Source organism: Dermacentor variabilis, chromosome 9, assembly GCF_050947875.1.
Source record: "Dermacentor variabilis isolate Ectoservices chromosome 9, ASM5094787v1, whole genome shotgun sequence".
Lineage (NCBI taxonomy): Eukaryota > Metazoa > Arthropoda > Arachnida > Ixodida > Ixodidae > Dermacentor > Dermacentor variabilis.
Window position 1 is genome coordinate 39712601 of NC_134576.1, and position 13654 is coordinate 39726254.

The 13654-nt window shown below is 50.7% G+C and overlaps 2 pseudogenes; both read left to right on the top strand.

Annotated features, from left to right (window-relative positions):
• Positions 1-1099: 1099 nt before the first annotated feature.
• LOC142557876 (uncharacterized) lies at positions 1100-2901 on the top strand (annotated as a pseudogene).
• A 1542-nt stretch (positions 2902-4443) lies between these two features.
• Positions 4444-6593, top strand: LOC142557979 (uncharacterized; annotated as a pseudogene).
• The last annotated feature ends 7061 nt before the right edge of the window (positions 6594-13654 follow it).

A 13654-nucleotide genomic window follows, 5' to 3' on the forward strand; every position in this document is an offset into this window, starting at 1 on the left:
CCAATCGACGAAAATCAACCACATTGCATCATAGACCGCACCGTCTCCGATTTTTACGCCCTGGCCTCATGGTGAAGAGATGGCCCAGCTATGTGTCAAAGACAAGGTCAACGTATGCAAAACAACGCCGACGTAATACCGCGTTAAATGCAATAATAACAACATATTAAATGAGTGAGTAATGAACACGAAAGCGAGTGGGAAAGAAACAACATACAGGGGTGTAATCAACATTTACCGAACGAATCATTACAACCCCCATGCCTGCCCCGTGTTCGTAGACCTTGTCTTCTTCAGCGTCTACACTTGGTTGGCACTATCTTTTTCTTCGTCTTTTTGCTGCCAAGCGCTCTCCGAATCGAGGTATAGGCCTTTCGACATTCGACAACTTTCCGAAGTCAGCAGGTTGTGCTGCCGCTTAAAAGGGGATAGGGTGGTGACCCACGCGTTGGAAGTGCGATTTACCCCAGTGAGGTGCTCCCCTCGCGGCGGTTCATGATAGCTATAACAAGGCGCAGCGGCAGCAGAAGCGGCTAAACACTATGCTCGTTTGTATTCGGAACGTTGGCGAGCCGTGCAATAATGGCGCACAAGCGGGCATGTCACGTGGTATTTGGTTTTGTAAATTAACGTTGACTTATTGGTGGCTCTATAGTTTCTGACGGGACGAACGGGCCACCAGCACGCGGTATGAAATATGCCCGTGTTTGTATGAAGTGACCTGGAATTGACAGCATTTGGAAACGGTAATTGGTGTTAGGCGCTCCAATTATTATTATTCATTAATTTCTTAGTGGTGGCGCTGCGGTCGCCGACGGGACCGGACGTGCTTCTCATCGGTTCCTGCTATTATGCCAATTACCGCAGTGTTAATTTACAGTTACCGTGATATAATTGATACCAAAGTGTGCGCGAAGGTGCGGGGCATCGACCGATACCAGTTTTTACCAAGCGGTACGTGATTCTCTCGATTTACGAGGACTTTTCTCTAGTGCGGTGCGGACTTTTCGCTAAGCCTAACGAAGACCTACCGCGAGTACGGCCACCGGTGGTGATGGACCCGGCCTCTAGGCCTAACCCGGCGACGAGTACGACCAAGATGGCGTCCGAAATGGATGTGGCCACGCCAATGGGAGACAACACGGCGTCAGTGCCGAGCATCGGCAGTCTTGGCGGGCGCACGTTCATTGAAGTTCACGGAGAGGACATTACACCGGATGAAGCCGAAGGCTGCTCGGCCTCTGGCAAGCGCATCAAGCAGATCATAGCCGGCAAAGAAAACGGTGAGTCCGCCGCCATTACTCGCCAGTCTAGACCCAAGACTAGGGCCAGCTTTGGTAAGGGAGTTGCAGCCTCGGTAACGAAAGCGGCGAGGATGCCGATAGACATACCGAAAGAAGACACCAAGATAATCATGAGACCACGTGGAGGTCTCAACGTAGCGAGAACTGAGGTTTCAATAATTCTGTCGGCCGTCATGACGGCGGCTGGAGTAACGAAGGAAGAAGGCAAAGCAGACACCATCTGCACGAACGCGCAGAAAAACATCGTGGTCAGCACCCCGGACGAGAAGCGTGCCACGCTGTACTCTAGGGTCAAAGCCTTCAACATAGGAGGCAGGACATACGAAGTCAGCGCCTACCGAACGGCGCCGGACGGCACGGTCAAGGGAGTCATCCGAGGCATAGCCATAGACGACACCCCGGAGGAGATAGCCGAAAACATCGTGAACCCGTGCAACCGCCTAGCGGTGGAGGCGCACAGAATCGGCAATACAACCACGGTGATAGTACTCTTCGCAGGACAGAAAGTACCAAACTACGTCAAGTATGGCTCGATATTAGTCAGGTGCGAGCTTTACCGCAAGCAGTTTGACGTGTGCAGACAATGCGGCAAGGTCGGTCATAGAAGAGACGTATGCCCGAATCCCAAAACCAGAGTATGCTTCGGCTGCGTAATAGTGAACCTCAGCGAGGATCACAAACGCGAATGCAAGCCCAAGTGCAAGCTCTGCGGGGTTCAGCATCCAACGGGTGAGAGGGAATGCGAAAACAACTACAAGATGGCGTACGTGATCAAAAAACGGCAATGGGAACGCAAGATGGAAGCCATGCAGCAACAAACGGATCCGGAAAGCTTTCCGCCGCTATGCGAGCGCCGTCTGCCGAGAGACCCCGCGGGGAATCAAGGCAGCGTGACAGCAGCCGCTAGAGGGACAAAAGCAGGGGACGCAGGAGCGCCAGCCGCCACAGACCGTCGCAGTCGAGGGAGAGAGTCGCCTGGGCCGACGCAGTCAAGGCAAACATGGCAGAGAAGAGGCAACAACCGGCGCAAAACGCCGCGAAGATCCAAGAAGAGGACGGTATGGTAAAAGCCCTGAGAGACGAGGACGAGAAGTTAAAGCGGAGAATCACCGAACAGGACGCAACCATCAAGGAAATCAACGAGAAGCTAACGACATTAATTGCGATGCAGCAACAGCAGCAGCTGCTGCCAAAGCCCGCACAAGAGAGGAAACAAGAAGAGATAACCGCAGACGAACCAGAGGTCGAGGTGGACCCGAGAGCCACGACAGCGGCGGGACCGGCTCCCAAGAGGAGAGCCATAGAGGGTGGCAAGGAACGAAAGATAATGGAGAGAATCGAAAAACAGGACGACAGACTCGACCGTCTTGAGGCGACCAGCACGGTAACCAACGAATGCCTCACTGCGCTCGCGCAAACGGTTCAGCAGGTGACAACGAACATACAGAGCACGATCCAGAACATGATGGCGCAGATGCAAGCACAGCTGCAGACGCAGATACAGGCACAAATACAAGGTACGGAAGCACAGATCATCGCCAAACTGCGGCAATCATGGACGGGACAGCACGTACAGCAGTATCCACACAGCCAGTGAGAGACCTCTTGGTCTGGCACTGGGACTGCAAAGGCTTCACCGGCAAGAGAGCGGTGCTGTAGCAACACTTGCAGCAACTAACGAGGAAACCAGACGTCATAATTATTCAAGTAACACACAGCGAAGAGACGCCGAGACTACCGGGCTGCCGGTCGCACGACAGCCCGCCGAGCAAAAGGGACACGTCCAAGGACAAGGGCAGAGGGGTCTGCACCTTCGTTAGGAAAGAGATCACCTTCATGGAACACGAAATTATCGGCAGAAGCGCCATCGAACACTGCACGGTAGAAGTAATCACGGGCAAGAAGACGAAGGAGAGCACTTTACTGGTGCACGTCTACAGCAATCCGTCCCATGGACAACAGAAGTTCAAGGCACTATTCCACAAGGCGAGTTCAGTCGCGGGGAGCAATACGCTCGTAGTGTGCGGAGACTTTAACGCTCCGAACCAAGATTGGGGCTACCACAGAACTACGGTCAAGGGGAGAGAGCTGATGCAAGACGCCACCGACGGGGGACTTAACCTAATCACGGATCCGGCTTTTCCCACCAGGATCGGCACATCGATTACGAGAGACACCACTCCGGACCTTCGTAAAACCGACGGAGGATTGAGAGAAGCCAAATGGAGAAACACGGGCCAAGAGCTGGGCAGCGATCACTACATTGTTGAGGTCGTCGAACCGCTCGAAGGTCAAGGCAATACAGGCATAAGGAAGCATCGCATTAAGGACTGGGACGCCTTTCGAAAGGCGCTAACCGCGGTGCAACTCGACATTATGGACATCGAGCAAGGGGTGGCTAACGTCGTTGAGACGACGGAAGGAGCCACGAAAAAGCTGGAGACGGACGAACGGATAGACAAGATGGACAGTCGGCTGGCCCACCTGATAGAAGCCAAGCAGTCCATAAAGGCCAGGTGGCAGAAGCGACGTACCAACCGAAGTCTAAGGAAGAAGATCGCCGAGCTCAACAGGGAGATCGAGGTCCACTGCAGGGTACATATCACCCAACAGTGGAACGAGGCCTGCAACGAAGCCGACGGACAGATGCACAAGGGCAAAACATGGAACATGCTGCAGCACCTCATCGACGGAACCAAGGGTCACCAACACAACAACCTGGCCAGGATCCTACACAAGGCAGTCTGCGACCACCGGGGGGACGAGGTCAAGCGGCGCTTGGACGCCAAGTACCTACCGATAACCCCCACAGAAAGACACCCGGATTACCAAGGCAACGAGAACGAGACGCTAGATCGAGACATCCAGACGTGGTAAGTCAGAGTTACCCTGCAGGATCTCAATGGCAGATCCGCCGCAGGTCCCGATCGAGTGACGAACAGAACGCTCAAGAACCTCAACGAAGCGGCCATCGAAACGCTCACGAACTTCTACAAGTGCTGGCAAGAAGGAAGGCTGCCCAAGCAATGGAAAGCAGCCAAGACGATCCTCATCACCAAGCCTGGCAGGCCGCCCAACAGAGAACCTCAGGCCGATCTCGCTCACTTCGTGATTGGGAAAGGTCCTCGAGGACGTTCTCATGAACAGGTGGCAGCGTTACCTGGAAGAATCGGAGCTTTACCCAAATTCCATCATCGGGTTTCGGAACAAGCTCGGGACGCAAGACGCCATGTTCTTATTGAAGAACGAGATAGTCAACGATACGACGGGCACCAAGGACAACAGAACCATACTCGGGCTGGACTTGCAGAATGCCTTCGATAAACTGAGGCACTCGGCTATTCTGGCCCAAGTATCCAGGCTAAACATGGGCAGGAGGACCAGTACATCAAAGACTTCCTGACGGAGCGGACCTCCGAAATCTACGCGGGAAACCTGCAGCTGAAAGAAGCTGGGCAGCGTCGGAACTCCGCAGGGCTCGGTGATCTCCCCGCTACTCTTCAACCTCGTGATTATCGGGGTAACAAACCGGCTAGAAAGAGCAGTGGGAGTCCGGCACACCATCTACGCCGAAGACGGTACGCTATGGGTACCGGGAGGAAGCGACGGACACATCGAGACAACGCTGCAAGAAGCGTTCAACGCCATCGAGGAGCAGCTGGACGAGTCTGGACTTGTTTGCTCATCGGCCAAGTCAGAACTGCTGGTGATTCCACCGACAGGAGCGGACAGGAAAAGAAAGAATATGGAAGTCAAGTACGAGCGTCCCAAGATCACGGTAAATACAGCGGTAGGACAAGTAATACCGAAGGTCGAGAAGATTCGAGTGCTCGGGCTGCTCATCCAGCAAAACCGAGTCAACGGTGAAACGGTCAACAAGCTCGCGGGCAAAGTGGCCGCGGCAATGAGAATCATCAAGAGGGTGTTCAACAGAAGAGCGGGGATGAAGGATGAAGGAGGAGAGCCTGACGAGGCTCGTTCAACCCTTGGCATTTAGCCACCTAACGTACGTGGCCGCCTTCCACAACTGGAGGCCGAGCGAACGCAACAAGATAGACGCCACCACACGCAAGGCGTATAAGGCGGCACTCGGTCTCCTCGGAAGCAAGAGCACCGAAAGATTCATGGCGCTGGGAGTCCACAACACGCTGGACGAAACAGCCGAAGCACAGAGAACGGCACCACTCGAGCGTCTCTCTGAAATGAGAACCGGAAGACATACTGCGGGACCTTGGCCTCGAGCCGAGGGAAGGCAAGCAGCAGAAAGACGAACCTATACCGGATAGCATCAACAGAAAGCTCAGGGACTGCCCGATCCCGAGGAACGTGAACCCCGAGCACAACAAGGGGCCAAGGTTGGCGAGGGCCAGGGCTCTCGTGGCACTCCACGCCAGAGAAGAAGGCGCCGCCTGCGGGGACGCGGCGGAGTATAGAGGGAACAGCAATGCATACGCGGCGGTGGTAGTCGGGGCATCGACGGGTGCAACGAAGACCGCGGCGAGCGTCCGGACTCGAGAACCGCACCGGGCGGAGGAGGTGGCCATCACCTTTGCCGTCTCTGACCCCGGATGCACTACAGTGTTGTGTAACTCTAGAACGGCAGTGAAGAACTACGGAAAGGGTAGGGTATGTAGTGAGGACGCGCGCATACTGCGCAAGGCCGAAGACATCGGACGCAACAGTGCTGTGGTGATTAAGTGGTTTCCGGCCCACATGGGTAGCAACGTGTTGGAACGCGGGAAAGTGAACCACAAGGAGACCGTCAACTCGGCCGCGCGAGGACTAATGAACCGCGCAGCTGCAAGCACGGCCGACTCGGAATGTTGGTCGCGGTGCAGTGCCAAGGAAAAGATGACCACCTTCAACGAAATAGTGAAGTGGTACAGACTGAACAAACAGACTATGCCGCCACCTCACCCGGGCCTTACCCGGAAAGATGCAGTATTATACAGACAGGTACAGACGGGGTCCCTGCTCACCACAGTGCTAGCTAAGCACGTGTGTCCCAGCGTGTAAGCGAGTGACGTGTGTAGACTGTGCGCGAAGGAGAGAGCCACCGCGGCTCACATACTTTGGGACCGTAGCGTAAATCCGCGAGAAGCCAGCGAGAAGACGACGATCCCGCCGCAGCTAGAGGCTGCAACAAGGAGCTATGATCAAGAGACACAACTCAAGGCCGTCCAGCAGGTCTCGGCAGCTTTAGAGAGGCAGCAACCGCGTGAAACCCAGGAGAAGGGGAGTAGCAGTCCCAGGAAGGGAGCGGCGGCCCTCTCAGACCCGCGGAAGTAGCGAGGGACCAAGACCTCGAGGAGCACAACGCACCAGGCTGACGTAGTGGCCACGTCGCGGTAAAAGCTTGTTCTTTCTGCGTGGAGGGAGGCTAACCGATCCTACAGGCATTTTCAATAAAGTTGTTCTCTTTCTCTCTCTCTCTTAGTATTTCGCTCTACAGCGCTAAAGGCGTTTCAGGTGCGGCTGAGGATTTCTTCTGCAGATGTATGTGCGTTCGACGATGTTGATTGTGCATCGGATGTGCGCTTGCTGCATTGTATTATGCCATACTGCATGGCGTATCACATATGATAAACATGTCCCTAGCATGACAGAAACGAAAATAAGAAGAATACTACTGCCACTACGCGTCTGCCGGTGGAGGTTACTCCCACATGGCGATGCACGCCCATCGCCTGTCTCTGCGTCATCGGAACGCCAACTGGTTGACTGTACTCGCAGCAAGTATTGCATATACGTATCGTTGACACGCCTTTCTTTTTTGTGCTATAGCTCCGGCGGGCCATGATAATGTAACAGAGGCAGAAACGACAAAGGCATACATGCTACAACGTTTGCGCCGAAGCATTCGGCAGCGCGACCACCAATTTCGACAGTTATTATTCATGCAGGACATCGCAAGGCCGCATAATGGTGTATCAGTCCAGGAATATTATGACGAACGGTATTCATGCGCTCTATTGCATGTTATATATTCACCCGGGCGCTCACCGTGACGTTTTAGTTTCCCCATGTGCAGTCGCTCCTAAGAGGGACTCACCACGAGGATGTGCGCATACTTCCAAACTTTTGCGAATAACCTGATTAAGCGCATCACAAATGAAGTAATTTCGTTTTTCCGTTTTCCGCCGAACCGGTGCAGCTGTGTAATATCAGATCAAGGCATGATTTTAGAAGAGCTGGAATCATTATTGCGTATATACAATAAAAGTTTGTTTTTCGAGCGCTGTCCTGAGGACTTTAAGGGAAGCAAGTATGATATTATCGCTAATTTCCCACGTCATTTTTTCAACTGGCCATGAGTGAAGTGTGCCTATAAACATGGTGCGTCGTGTGGTCGGGAGCAAACAATAACGCAACGAATGAGTAGAAGACGTGCAAATTAGAGGCAACCAGCGCACCGAACACTGCATCACTCCTGTGTTGCTATTACATAATTCCGAGAGTGAGTTGCCGATAGAAAATATCGCGGACACTCTACAAAAAGAAGTTGTGCTACTCACCTTCCATCCCGAGGAGTAGGTCTCGGGAAATTGAGTCTCCCCGTTTACCGTACTCGTCGAATACACCGTAACGGAAACGTGCCCATTCATGCATACGAAAGTGCAGGCTGCAAGAAAAAATAAAGTCGTAAAATCAACGCCAGCATACACTTTTGTTTCTCCTCTCCGACGCATGTTTATAAATAGCAATACCTACAGAGAACCTGCACCACCCAAAAGAGAAATTGAAACCTCTTTGACAACACTTGTCTAACATTAATGAAAATATTTAGGGCTCCAGGAAATGAATAATAACAGGGAACGAATAAGTGGACAGAGGAAAGGCAAGTGTAAGCTGCGGATACTACGAGAGATCAATGCGCTATATGTCGCCCGTTGAAATTTTCCTTTTAGCCGTTGACGAGGTCGGGAATATTATTTTGTGCAATTGCGTCGGCTTTTGTTTGACAACGCAACCACCTCTCATTTTTCTTTACCATGCCCACTTTCTGTTGCACTTAACGAGTCGTCTCATTCACATCAGAGCGTCACTTCCGGTGTGATCACATAATCTAGCAAAGTGGCTTATACGAACCTTCACTACACCTCAAGCAGGGATTTGTGCAATACATGTGCGATGAGGCTACATGTGCATTGACAAAGACGAGCCCACCAGCCCAAACGTTGGCTCCTGCTTTTTTCTTGCTCTCGTTCAGCTCAGTCTTAAATTTCCCTCTCGCATTCCCCGTATTTTCCCTGGTTGTGCAAAGCTAGCGGCACAGAGCGTCACTAGAATGGCAGTAAATGCCAAAACGGGCTTTCTTTTAGGATGCAAAATTTCCGCGCAAAAAGAACAGAGAAAATTTTCGGGAAGGTTCTTGCGTACAGTATTCAGGCCAAGAATAAGGAAAAGCAAGTAGCAACAACACCTAGCTGCAAAGTTAACACACATATTTTCAGCACGTCAGAACGATCGTACATGCGTCCATTCCTTTCGTCTACATCTGCGGCTATCCTTTTTTGCTTATTTTCGTTTGTATTCCCGAGAATCCCATTGCGAACATGGTTGTAGCAGAGTCGTGAATTGCTTACAAGCGCGAAATGTTCAAACCATGTCTGACTGTTCAAAGAAGGCATCACTGAGGGTAAATAAGGCATACAATTCCCAAATCCATAGCGGTTAGGCCCACAGCGTGCTCAGAAAAACTACGGGGTCATTTATCCACCCACCTTTCCTCCCTCTCATTAGCTCTAATATAACCGCTGCGCAAAGGTGTAGAAAGGCTGAGGAAACCGTTGGGAGCGGTCAAAGTCGCCTGCTTTGCGCGAGACTCAGGGCGGTATTGATGCGGCGGCACCAATAGATACCCGGGAGCGCTAGTTTTCGGACTCCAAGGGACAAGCAGAGGCGAAGAGCGGATCATACGCAACTCTGGGCGTCTCGGTAAACGCTGAAAACTTTTCCTTTTTATTTTTAAACACAATTGTTTAGTGCTGTTCAAATTCAGCAAAAATATATCTTGTACCTAAGCGCATTCACAAGGACGTGCATGCGTATGATTCTGGAAACAAGAGGTTAGGACCACAGAGAATTGACACAATATCGTGAAACCTATGACCCGCAAAACCGCGAAATCCGGAAAGGGTTGACAAATCAGCCGATCTCTTAGGCATGTAGGAGTATCGCGGCCGCACTTTTCGGCGTCAAGGTAGCTTTGCCGCCTGCGGGATTACCCTAATGAGCTATGTGGAATGCTCTGTTGCAGTAGTCGGAAGGCCAGATTGCCCCCCCCCGTTTTTTTTCATATGTTTTAACAATGGTGTATCTGCATTTGAAATTCTCTAGCGCACTACATCTGCAGCCTTGGAGTGACGCCTGACACCCGCGAAAAATTCCGAGAGCCAGTGGGGCTATACTAATGCAGCTATAACCAAATAGGAAGGCCCACTAAGCTTGAACAAAGACCCTCCCTCACCAGAACAGGAATTGGCCTCCCTGGTGCTGCATTCGGCCACAACCTCCCTAATGAAACGATATCCTCGATGAAAAGTCCCTCACTCCCCAGTGGCTGCGGAGCACCTGACGAAGGCGGTGGACAAACTTGCAACGCAGCAGAGGGTGCTAAGAATACCTGGGTCGGGACAGGCCGCCAATGGAAATTGAACCTTTCAGCGTTTAACACCCGAACCCTCTTGAGTGAGGCAAGCTTAGCAGGACTCTTCCAAGAACTATCACACATTGTTTGGGATATTATCGGCCTTAGTTAGATTAGGAGACCTGGTGAGGCTTACACATTGCTGAATAACGGCTATGTCCTCTGCTATAGAGGTCTCCCGCATAAGAAGCAATACGAGGTACGATTCCTAATCCATAGAGACATAGCGGGCAACATTGACGAATTCTACAGCATCAACGACAGGGTAGCAGTCGTCGTAATCAAACTCAATAAAAGGTATATATTGAAGTTTGTACAAACCTACCCTCCAACGTCCAGTCACGACGATGAGGAAGTGGATCAGTTTTATGAAGCTGTTTAATTAGCGATGAGAGAACTGCAAACTCGGTATGCAGCAGTAATGGTTGACTTCAATTCAAAAGTGGGGAAAAAGCAAGTGGGTGAATAGGCAATTGGTAACTACGGCATCGATTATTTAAACGCTGGAGGAGAGATGCTTGTAGAAGTCGCGGAAAGAAATAAATTGAGAATAATGAACACCTTTTTCAGGAAACATAGCAATAGAAAGTAGACCTGGAAAAGCCCTAACGGTGAAACGAGAAATGAAATTGATTTCATGCTTTCTGCCGATCCCAGCATAGTGGAGGATGTAGAAGTGATAGGTAGGGTAAAGTGCCGTGATCATAGGTTAGTGAGGGCTAGGATTGACCTCACTTTGAACAGGGAAGAAACAGGTCAACTTAACGGCAGAGAGGGTAAAAGCAGACAAATTTAGGCTCGTACTTTCAGCCAAATATGCAGCGTTAGAACAGAGATATGATGGTTTTAAAAAATAAATGAGATGATGTCATAGACGTCATGAATGAAACCGTAACGAGTCTCGCTTTAGACGCAGCAATTGAAGTGGGAGGCAAGGCGCCAACGCAACCAGTAGGCAACATCTCTCAAATAACAAAGGACCTAATAAAGAAACGACAAAGAATAAAGTGCCCAGCTCAAGAGAAAAGATAGAATTCACGGAACTGTCAACAACCGATCAACAAGGCGAAAATAATTTATATTCGCAATTAAAACGTGACGAAGACTGAAGAAGCTGTAAAACATGGACGCAGCGTGATATCAGTGAGAAGGAAACTTGGCATAGGATGAACCAAGATGTGTGCACTAAAAGATAAGCAGGGTACTATTATCAGCAATTTTGAAGGCATATTAAAAGCAGCGGCAGAATTCTATACTGACCTGTACAGCACCCAGAGGACTCAGGAGTGCTCCATTCGTAACAATAACGAACAGGATACAGAAACTCATCCTATAACTAAAGATGAGGTTTGATGGACAGTGCAAGACATGAAACTGGGAAAAGCGACAGGTGAACATGGAATACAGTCCATTTAATCAAAGATGTAGGAGACATGATGCCATAAAAACTGGCGGCTCTCTATACGAAGTGTCTATCGACTGCAAGGGTCCCAGAAAACTGGAAGAATGCAAACATACTAATCCGCAAAAAAAGAAGACGCTAAAGAACTGAAAAACTATAGGCGCATTTGATTACTCCCATTATTATATAAAACATTTACCAAAATAATCTCCAATAGAATAAAGGCAACACTGGACTTTAGTCAACCAATTTAACAGGCTGGCTTTAGGAAGAGATACTGTAAAATGGGTCACATCCATGTCATTACTCAGGTTATCGAGAAATCCGCAGAATACAATAAGCCTCCCTATATGGCTTTCATCGATTACACAAAAGCATTTGATTCAGTACTCATACAAGCAGTCACAGAGGTAGGGCTTAATCAAGTGGTAGAGACCGCTTACGTAAATACCCTGGAAAATATCTACAGATATTCCTAAGTGACCTTAATTCTAGACAACAAAAGTAGGAAGATACCTATATATTGTGACGTAGACCGGAGATGGAGTGTTACAAAATAGACGCTTCTCTTTAATGGCGGGCCAGAAGAAGAGCGTGCAGCTTACGCACTTCATTGTCTTTCTTTGCGGCGACCTTTCCGCGCGCCATTCTGGGGTGCGGGAGCCCCACATCTTTGGGTCAATTGCCCCCATGCGAAAAGCGACTGTCTCGGTCGCGTCACAAAGTTCTTTCAGTGACACAAGAAATGGAGCTCCTCAGGTGCATCTCGGCATTCACGTACGCGCATAGTATGGTTTTATGCGCACTACATGGACAGCTTCAGCGTGAGGACGACGACGGAGCGAACCAGGGTCAGAACTGCAGGGGACGACTTCGTAGGTCACGTCACTGAGGCGGCGTGTAACCTTGTAGGGACCAAAATATCGGCGGTTCAACTTTTCTGAGAGTCCACGGCGACGGACGGGCGTGCAGACCCACACGCAGGCGCCGGTATTGTAATGGACCTCAGGTCGACCGTGGTTGTATCGAAGGGTGTCGGTATGCTGTTGGATCCGGATACGATGCTCAGTAAGCTGGCGTGCCTCTCCGGCTCTTTGTACAAACTCTTCCGCGTGTTCGTTGGTCGGGCTATTATCAGCCAGAAGTGGCATGGCGTCAAGTGTTGACGTGACGTGCAACCCGTATACAAGTTCTAATGGAGTAAACTGTGCAGTCTCCTGTACAGCGAAATGTACTATGTATTATACGCTAAAGTCACGTAGGGTAAAATCTCGTCCCACGTCTTGTGCTCTACGTCGACATACATGGAGAGCATATCAGCCAGTGTTCTGTTCAGACATTCCGTTAATTCATTGGTTTGAGGGTGATACGCTGTGCTCTTGCGGTGAGAGCTATGCGTCAGCTGGTGAACGTCCTGCATAAGTTCCGCTGGAAATGCTGCACCGCGGTCGTTGATGACAACAGACGGTGCACCATGTCGTAGGACGATGTGGCGTACAAAGAACTTGGCCACTTCATAGGAGTTTGCTTGAGGGATAGCTTCGGTTTCGGCGTACCGGATTAAGTAGTCGGTAGCGACGACCATCCATCTGTTGCACGAAGAGGTGAGTGGGAATGGCCCAAGTAGATCCATTCCTATTTGTTGGAACGGTGCTTGAGCAGGGTCTACAGGATGGAGAAACCCGGCCGGTTTGACTGGTGGTTTCTTGCGGCGCTGACAATCGCGGCAGGTCTTCACGTACCGCTGTACAGAAGAATAAAGCCGGGGCCAGTAATATTTCTGTCGTATCCTTGATAATGCCTTATCGAATCCCAGGTGTCCCGCGCATGGCTCATCATGGCAGGCTTGCAAAATACCTTGGCGCAGCGCCGACGGTACGACAAGGAGGTACATATTGGGACCGCTTGCGTAGTTTTTCTTGTAAATGTCGTTGTTGTGCAATTAGTATGATGATAAGCCGCGCACCAGCGAGCGGGGTAAAACACCTTCAACTCTTTGAAGGTGCTCGATCAGCGGCAGCAGCTCAGGGTCAACGCGCTGGTGCTCAGTCATATTTATGGCGTCGATAACGCCGACAAGTGGGAAGTCATGGTCAAGGTCCGATGACGTCGTAGGGAGTGGTGCGGGTGACAAACATTCCGCGTCACTGTGCTTCCTTCCAGATCGGTAGACAACTGTAATTTCGTACTCTTGTAGGTGCAGGCTCCAACGTGCTAGTCTGCCTGAAGGTTCCTTGAGGTTGGCAAGCCAGCACAACGCGTGGTGGTCACTGACTGCCTTAAAGGGTCTACCATGCA